At 38.5% G+C, this 9378-nt stretch overlaps 1 pseudogene; it reads left to right on the forward strand.

Moving 5' to 3' along the window:
* Positions 1–5296: 5296 nt before the first annotated feature.
* On the forward strand, positions 5297–6906 carry LOC104435358 (annotated as a pseudogene).
* Positions 6907–9378: the final 2472 nt, after the last annotated feature.

A 9378-nucleotide genomic window follows, 5' to 3' on the forward strand; every position in this document is an offset into this window, starting at 1 on the left:
CCTGTTGTGCGCCTCTAATGTCAATTTTGGATTATCTCCTATCATGTATAGAGTTCTAAAACAACAAATTCCATAGTATGTATTACACTCTTCGTGAGTGTAAGTTCTTGGTGCCGAGTCCTTGCTGTATAGCTGTATAGCTTTTGGTTAAAGTCAATATATCTCTTACCTTTACCAAAAAAAAAAAAAAACAAACAAAATCAAAGATGGCATAAGATTCCTTAACACGGTCTCAGCATTTCCATAGACAAATGGATTTGGCCTCCCATACGATGTATAAACCAGCAGAATGGGATGTATTCTGCAGAACAGGGACAAGTAAACACTACATAACACAAGATTGAAGATTAATGCATGTCGCTTTGCTGCATTGAGGTAAACTAGGCCCACACAAGGATCTTATAGGCTTTTCTTTAATTTTTTGTGGAGAATATTAGATCAAAATCCATGCAAAACTAAACATTGAGAAGATGAAACCTCACTATCTTACCTGTTATAGATTGCTACTAATGCAATCCTGAAAGCTCCCGTACTCAGACGCCTAGCAGGAAAAGTAGCCTGCCTTGGCACTTTGTCAGCTAGTCATCAGCCAGTCTTTAGTTCCACCAAGGCTTCAAAAACTCAAAATTGCAGCTGGCATCATAAATGGCATAGCTTACTTGGTATTCGAGGTCATTATTTGCAAAAAACAAGTGTGGTTGCTTTCCAGCCTCTCTTCCAGGAAGCCCCCCCGTTCTTATTATGTTGCAGAGCACCTAAACCCAAACTTGAGTATCACTGAATTTTTTTAATAGACACATGTCACGACCTCTTTTTTTCCGTCCGGAAAAAAGAAAGAATGTTTAAGGGTATTTGCCTAAAGAGGCGGACCAATGGCCTTAAATTAGGCGCGGGCTCTCCCAAGCCCATACCTCGCGCGACGTTGGATTTCATATTTCAATTATTAACAACCTAAATATTTCTAGGAGTCGCCACTAGCCTATTGAGGTCGGCTAGAAACCAATCGAGACACGAGTAGTGTCTCAATTCCTACGCAACCAGAGATTTCTAGGAACGGGGACTTGTTTACGCCAATGTTTCTATTAGCGCCCTTGCGGTATCACTAACTTGGAAATTTATTTATCTAAATGGCCACACATTCTTGATTATCAATTATAATCTTTATGAAACCACTAAGTGTCCATGCAAATGTTTTTGTAGTTTTTTTTTTTAATGTCTAGACTAATCCTAACATAATTTAGAAGATAAATTTACACTCAAATTAATGAAAAGCGGCGCGTAAGTAAACATCCAAGAAATTGAAATGACTTGAAAATAAACGCGAAAAAGTAAACCTGATACAAGTCGAACAAATAATATTACATGGCCTTGTTATCACGCCACGGACAGGGACCCCATGAGCAAAATGAGAATTCAAATATGCATGAAATTACTCTATATGCATGAAATTACTCTAAATAGTTTTAAATCTACGCAAAATGGATTATTTACAAAAATGGCTATAAAATACCAAAATAGCATTAAATTAGGAAAATGACCTTTTAAAATTAGGAAAATTTCATATATGTCATTTCTATCCTTATTTGATGTTATCTAACATTTTTTGATATTTTTGAAATTTTCATATTTTTCTCTTTTTTTAATTTTTTTTAAATTAATAATAATTCCTTAAACCGATCTATGCTAACATGGAGTAATACAGCACATGAATATCACAATAATCAAGCTCAAATCGACCGTTTCAAGATCGAAGCTTAGTTTAGGTATTTTGTCGAACACTTGGTGTGCATCAAACTAGCCCCAATAGCCTCCTCGAGCATGTTTGCAGCCTTCAATCTCCACTCATAAGCAATCTCATGTGGAACTAAAGTATTAAGATTATACTACCACATGCAAAGAACAAGATTAGATAGAAATCATAACTAAAAAACACACTAAAACCAAGCTAAAATCATCCTCAAATACACGGGTTTGAACTGATTTTGCAAATCTGGGTTTGAACCCAAGTCAAACAAACATGTTACATGCCCATATTCAAGCCCCGACACTCATCGCATACGAGACCTAAAGGAAACATTACTTGATCCAAGTGAAAGTAGGTAACATGAGCTTTCAAATGCAATAAACATCACAGAGAATGACCCACCAAACAACATCGAAACGACCTCTCCAAGAAGCACACATGCAACACTCTTGAAGAGATTTCAAACACTTAGAAAAATTTCAACTTCAGAAATCAGTTTTCCGGGCTGGTTTCCCTCTTGATTTTCATGATCAAAACATGCTCAAACTCGAAAATACGTACATCTAGGATGCTTACCTTACTTCCTAGTTTCCTTTTCAAGTGGTTCTTGGCCAAGGAAACCGAGAAATTGTCCTCTGGAAGCACGTGGAAGTTGGCTTCTTCAACTGTAAATGAGATCTGCAAAAAAGAAGAACTGACAACGAAGGCTTTCGTTGACCTCTAAAATTAGACTTCAAGACGTTTTTTGTTGGAAAATTGACACCAACCCAAACTATATGTATTCTAGTTTGGGGTAGAAGTCAATATTTTCCTCATTTGTTTCTCAAATTTCTCAAAAACACTGCTTTTTCATCACTTGTGACCAACTGGGCTCAACACTTAGAAAAATTTTCACTGTTTCCTGGCCCGCCTGGAGGGTGTTTTTCGGGGGCTTTAGGAGGCCTTCCCGATCTCCATTTAGGACGTGCGACCTATGGATGGAAAGATATTTGAGTGAAGTTTCACTCTAGTTGAAGGTTTTGGCTAATTTTGGGCGAAGGGTTGTGAAAATCTCACTTTTCTCTCCAAAGGTTGATCTGGAATTTTCTGGGTTTCTTTTCTGGAGTTGCTTCTGAAGGTGTTTTTGGGGAGCGATTCCGAGCTCTCCCCTCTCCCTCTCGTCTCCTCTCTCTCATACCCTGAAAGACCTTGCTTCAGTGATATTATCCTTTGAATTAAGGGATTTTTGGTCAGCCTTTTGTCCACCTACCAAGCCTGTCAACAGGGCTACTTCACCTACTCTTCTGACTTAGCCAAATTTTTTAACTTCTGCAGCTGTTGAGTGTGCGAACTTTGCTGCGATTTTCCCGTGCTGTCAGCGGCTTATCCCTGGCCAATTTCCGTCCACTTGCACTACTATATATGGTCTTCCATCACGTGCAAATATCGAGCTAAATGGGCGGCTGAGTGAGATATGGTGGGGCCACCAATATGCCTACTTAGTAGCTCCGAATTAAGACCTAACCGTGGGCTGGGTTTTGGTAGCTGGTTTGAGTGCTTTAATCCATCAATTTGGCCGCGATTTCTGATCACTTAGCAACCTCATGTATAGTAGCTTAAGATCTTGACCATTTTTCGCAATTGTCTCCACCCAATTTTGCAAGAGAGTCCCTCAAAGTTGGCCATTTTCTTGCCCGAAAATGTCCAATTCAATGTAATTCGGTCATTTTCGCCCAATTCGATTAATTAGACCTGACCCAAGTTCAATTTCAACTTAATTTGGGGCAAAGATGATGATTTATGGGCTCGGGTGAAATTTTACAAAATTTGCGAATTGGTCCCTCAACTTTTGAAAATTGCATTTTTGCCCAATTTGCCATTTTAATTCCAATCTGACCTCCTGAGTTTGGCTAGTCACATTTAGATCATTGGCCCCAACTTTTTTTCTTTTTTTTTTTTTAAACTTTTTTTTTTTTAATTTTTTAATTAATTTTTTTTTAGGTGTCAACAACACATACAGATAGATAGATGATAACACTCCATTTCATCGCTTTTTCCAAACTAGATGTCAGCACCCACTAGACTTTTAAAAAGATGATGACTAAAGTTGCAGAGCAGTTACTGAATAACCAAACAAAGTGTTGTGTCTTTTGATAATGAGTTCAAAGATTTAAAACTAGCGTGACGAAAAGCCCAATATGGACTCGACAGCCCGAATTAGATAATCTAAGAAAGCACAAGGTCCTTTAGGGTGGTCACAACCTAGATATCTTTGCTCCGAGTCAACAGAATCACTGACTACAAATGCTGCCTGAACTCTTTGTGTTTGCACAGCAATTTTATTCTTTCCTATCATATTAGAAGTGCTATTTTGGTCAATGTTTGGCTTAGTTGTCCATCTCTTGTACGGTGCCGGTGGATCAATGGCATCAAAGTAGGAAGTGTACTTGTCAATTGGCAGAAAGTTTTTGCATAGAAAATACACGAGCAGAAAAGGGTCAACCGGAGGAAAGAGAGAGAGAGAGAGAGAGAGAGAGAGAGAGAGAAGAATCAAGTTGTTGGAGTTCTCATTCGGATGAAACAGAAGTGTTGAACATAGACAACTAAGAAGATTTATGGAGAGGACTTCTCTGCGATTACTTGAGTATTTGAGAACTTGAGTGATTTTTATTCACTTTGCTTGCTCCTATGTATTACCTAGACATCTTCAATAGCAATTTCATTAGATACATAACTTTACCCTTATAACTTTTAAAAGCTTTTTCATTAGATACATAACTTTACCCTTATAACTTTTAAAAGCTTTCAGTAAACTTGACACCATATACTTTCGAAAACTTTTAGTAACCTTGACACCATATAACTTTTGTCGAACTATTGTTGTTTAAAACTTTGTGTAGACTTTAGATAGCAAGGGTATGTGTGGGCTTGCTTTTATTTCTTTTTTCAGCGATCTGCCTTAACCATTGCTAGCAAGCCTTTTTTTTTTTTTGGGAACACATTGAGCTCCTTGTCTACCAAGCTTCTAAAGTAGTTTTGGATGGTTGTGCAGCCCCAATTATACTTGTGGCAACTCTATCTTTTCCTGTTCTAATTATGAGGGTTGCTGATGGACTAGAAGTTATGAACAATTGCCAGATGCACAAATTTACTGATTATGTTTGGTTGTGGTGGTGTTATATCGATTTACAAATTGAAAATGCCCCACAATATGTAGCATTTTGGTATCTCGGGTTTGTTTTTTGGAAGGTGGTGTGATTGATTGATCTCTTGCATCGAATAATAGGGAGAAGTGGATCTAGCTTGTAATACTCTAGCTGACCAATTAAGCTTGAAGTAACACACAAAGTGTGATCAACGATTCGAGGAAATTTTAACTCTGGCTAGGTGCTACAATGGGCAGGAATTTATGTGGCTAATTGAGCATTAGTACATGCATTGGCATGCCGGAATAGTTTTGTTATGAGGGCATTTTGAGCAACTAATGATGTTGAATTTATCAAAGAAAATAAGACAGTAATTTAGGTTTGTTTAGGTAAATCAACTAACACCCTTCAATCTCCCAATATAAAGATGAGGTTTTGTGATAAGGTAAAATGTGTAGAAAGACTAGAAGGAGTTTGTTTTTTGAATCTATTGGAGACAGAGGCAGTTAATTGTAGTGTGAAGTGAAATTATATGTTTCTACATTACTTATCAAAGTGACTTGTTACCGTTGATTATGCTTCTACTATTTTTGTAGTCATCATGTGTTCTAGATGTTGATTGCTTGTATATTTAGATCATCATATTGCAGGGGCATTGGTAATTCCATCTTTTTTGGTTGCTAGTGGAACTTCCTTTAAGTAGATCTAAGACCTCTCTTTGTTTTGCAACTTCCTTGGAGTGAAATTTTCCTCCGTTTTTCTTAATTCCATGATGAGACACAAAAGAGGTCAGAAAACACTTCGTGGTGCTCGACACATTAATTTAGCAGGGCTCTCATCAGCCAGCTCTTCAGTTCCTGCTATGACATCTGAGGACGGATGTGGTAGAATTCTTGATTTCTTTTCCAACTTAGCAGTTAGCACTGCATATTAGTAACTAAATTCGGTTTTTATTGTGCTTTGATGACCGTGTTTTTCCTGTGATAGAGCTAGCTCTAATGAAGCAAAAGAGGCATTGAAGAAACTTGGTGCTGAAGAAGTGTTCACTAAGAGCCAATTAGAAGTAAAGAATGTCAAGAGTCTACTGGAACTGTCCATCCATTAACCCATTCTACCATATTCTTATGCATGGACACATCCATTTTTGGCCATTGGCACTTGAGTTCTTTATTTACATCTTATTGACCTTGTACTAGGGTGATCTAAAAGAACCCGCCCTTGGATTAAATTGCATTGGTGGCAATGCTGCTTCCTTGGTGATGAAGTTTTTTAGGTGCAACAAGTGTTAACTTTGTGTCGAGTGCTTCCCTTATCTTTCTGAAGAGAGCTGATTTAGTTTCGTTCTCTGGTGGAGAGGAACCATGGTGACATATGGTGGGATGTCTAAGAAACCAATTACAGTGTCAACTTCATCTTCTATCTTCAAGGTAAATTAAGAAGTAGCAAACTAAAATTTCTGCCTATGGTTATGAGGTTATTTCAATCAAGCCTTACAATTTGACTTGTCTATGTCTAGGTCTCAGTCTTGGCAATGCCCTATAGTTTTATTTTTAGTTTAAATTTGGCCCAAAATCTCAATTTCAGTATTTGATGCAACCAAATTTGAGCAAAAAAAAATTATCCTTGGAATTGAGAATTGAGACTAAGAGGAATGTATAAACCAATGCAATAATGGTCCTTATGGTTTGCAGGATCTTTCTTTGAGGGGATTTTGGCTGCATAATTAGATCAGTTCAAATAATGTAACAGAGTGTAGAAGAACTATAGATCACTTGCTGGAACTAATGCGTGATGGAAAGTTAAAATACGAGTTCGTCTTTTGTATACGACTAATCAAATTGTTGTATTTAGGTTTCCATTTCGTTATAGTAATTTTCAATAGTATTCATCCTCAAGATAGTGTGTTGGGATTGTGGTGCATATGAATTTCTCCAAAACTGCATGACCGAGCTTGTTCCTTTTAATGATTTCCACGTTGCATTGGATAAGTGACCGGGAAAACATGGGAGCCATCCTAAGCAAGTCCCAAAGTTCTAAGGCTACTGAATATATAAGGGCGGTAAGAAGATGGAAAAATTCTGCGTCATATCCTTCGAACGATCAGCTTGTTCTGAAGTTCTTAGGTGCTGGATCAACCGGGCACGATAAATATGTATCTTTTCCCTTCTTATTATTTTCTCTTTGCATAAGTGATGCATCGTTTGCGTTGAGGTAATTTCGTTGCTACTTATTTTCACCAATTTCCATTCTGAATTTGTTTTGCATCATGCCATCCAATCTCAAACTAATCTCATGCAACATGAGGTCCGCCTACTACGGCTGAATTTGGAGAACCAAACATCGCCCCATTTGGTAAGGGTCCATATAGGTTTCAGATTTGCCAATTACAATTCTCATATACATGTGACCAAGAACATTGGGATACTTTTCCAAAAATCATGTAATCGACATCACATGCATTGAGAAAAGAGTAAGAAGAACCATAAATTAATCATTTGTTTTAACCTAATTCAAATGGGATATGGACTGCCTTCTAGGAACGTCATACATACACAATGGGCAAAATCAATAGAAGACTAGCTAATGGTAATTACTTTTTATGATAGGGAAAACACAGAATAGAAGATCGTACTGGCTTCCCCCTGACACTCCTAGGGTATCTTTGGGGCACTGTGGACCCTAGGCATCCAAAGGGCATCAACCCTTGCGATCCTTTGGGCATCCCGACTCCCGGGGCATTGTCGACCCGAGGGTTCGACGGCATCAATAATACATCAATCATAATGTAGCTAACAAAACATTTTAAATGCCAAAAACATTTCTGAATCACCATTATAGAAAATCCTTTGGGTTCTTGAAAATCCCCTTGTATGGTATCAAGTAATGTGAAACGAGGTTTTCAATGACGCATCAATACAACAACCATAGTCTTTAAATATAGATCAATCTCATATCGATGAAATCAATTCATAAAATCGAAAGCATGATACCAAATCCATAAAAATCCATTTTCACGTTTAAATTTCAAATGCTTTTCGAAATCCACATAAATAGCCTTGAGTCGCACTTGCACATCATGGCTCGAAATAAAATAATTTATTAAAACCATAAGTAATTTGAAATCAGCACGTTGGCAAATCCAAATCTCAATCCCAACTCTAATGGTTTGGAATGTTTTCTGTAAAAAGTTCAGAAATCTTTACAATATAAAACATTTCTTAAAGCAGTTGGGTACGGTGTCACAGTACCCACAAATTTTGATGCAAATCAAGAGATTTTCTAGAACGATTTGTGAACAAAACCTCAAGGTGCTACCACCTCAACATTTGGTGTAAAAATCGAAGGCTTAAATCGAGGTACTCACGAAAACTTCTCAATTTTCTAGCCTCAAATAGATTCGGTCATTTTCAAAGTCACTATCCAACATCCAAACTCAAGTATTTCCAATCTAACTGCACTACATCTGACAACAACGGCAGTGCATTACATAGGTTAGTAGACTTTCACTTGCCTTAGGTTCAAAGGCTTTGACGGCAAGAAATTGGAAGCTCGTGATTTCGCGGATGTGGCTGAGGCTGTGGGACGGCGGCTGCTCATGCACGGCGAAGGGAATAGTCCCTTTCTTTCTCTCGCTGCTCACTCTCCTCGGTTTCTCTCTCTCTCTCTCTCGCGCTCGCTGCTCGCTGTTCTCTCTCTCTCTTTTGCTCGGTTTTGCTATTCCCGTCACTGGTTTTTTTGGGAATTACTGATCCCGAAAACCGGATTCGACACCGAATCGAACCCCTAAATCAATGCGGAAGACGAAGCCCGGGAAAACACGCATCACCGATCGTAAAGCACACCACGGATTCGAGCGTACCTTGTTAGCCACAGATTAAACACCAATGCCGAAGAAGAGGAAGAAATTCTGGCCCCATTCGATTTGATGATGACTTGAAGGAGAGAAAACAGTGCCTTGAACTTACTGTTCTTTTTGGAGGAAGAGAGAACGCGCGGGAGAAGACGTACGTTTAATTGTCAAACGTTGTCTTCTCTCTCTCTCTCTCCTCCCTTTTATACCTCTCCCCCTCCACGGGCCCTATTCCCGTGGGCCGGCCCTTGGGCCCAATTTGAGCGGATGGGCCAACTCAGGCCCATCTCATAAATCTATCATCTCCCACTCGCACATGGTGGTACAAAACCAACATGGGCGGACAGGCCCTACTTAGCCTCATTTGAGAAAAATCCATCATAGACTTTCTCTTAACATGGTGGGTCGAACATAATCCTCTTTACCTCTCTTCAACATTCATACCGGTGAATAATCCGTGCGACCAGCATACTTTGAGAGCTCGTTGCCATACATCTGTTAGGAATACATAGCAGCTCATAATGGGCATCACTTCCTGGGTAGATTTAGTATGCAGTACCCTAGATTGATCGATCACATTTTTATCTCTCTTGATCTCTTTTAAACAATGATATATTTATTGTATTCACAATTATGATTATCACAAAGACAGTCATAAT

This window comes from Eucalyptus grandis, chromosome 2, assembly GCF_016545825.1.
Source record: "Eucalyptus grandis isolate ANBG69807.140 chromosome 2, ASM1654582v1, whole genome shotgun sequence".
In the NCBI taxonomy this organism is placed as follows: domain Eukaryota; kingdom Viridiplantae; phylum Streptophyta; class Magnoliopsida; order Myrtales; family Myrtaceae; genus Eucalyptus; species Eucalyptus grandis.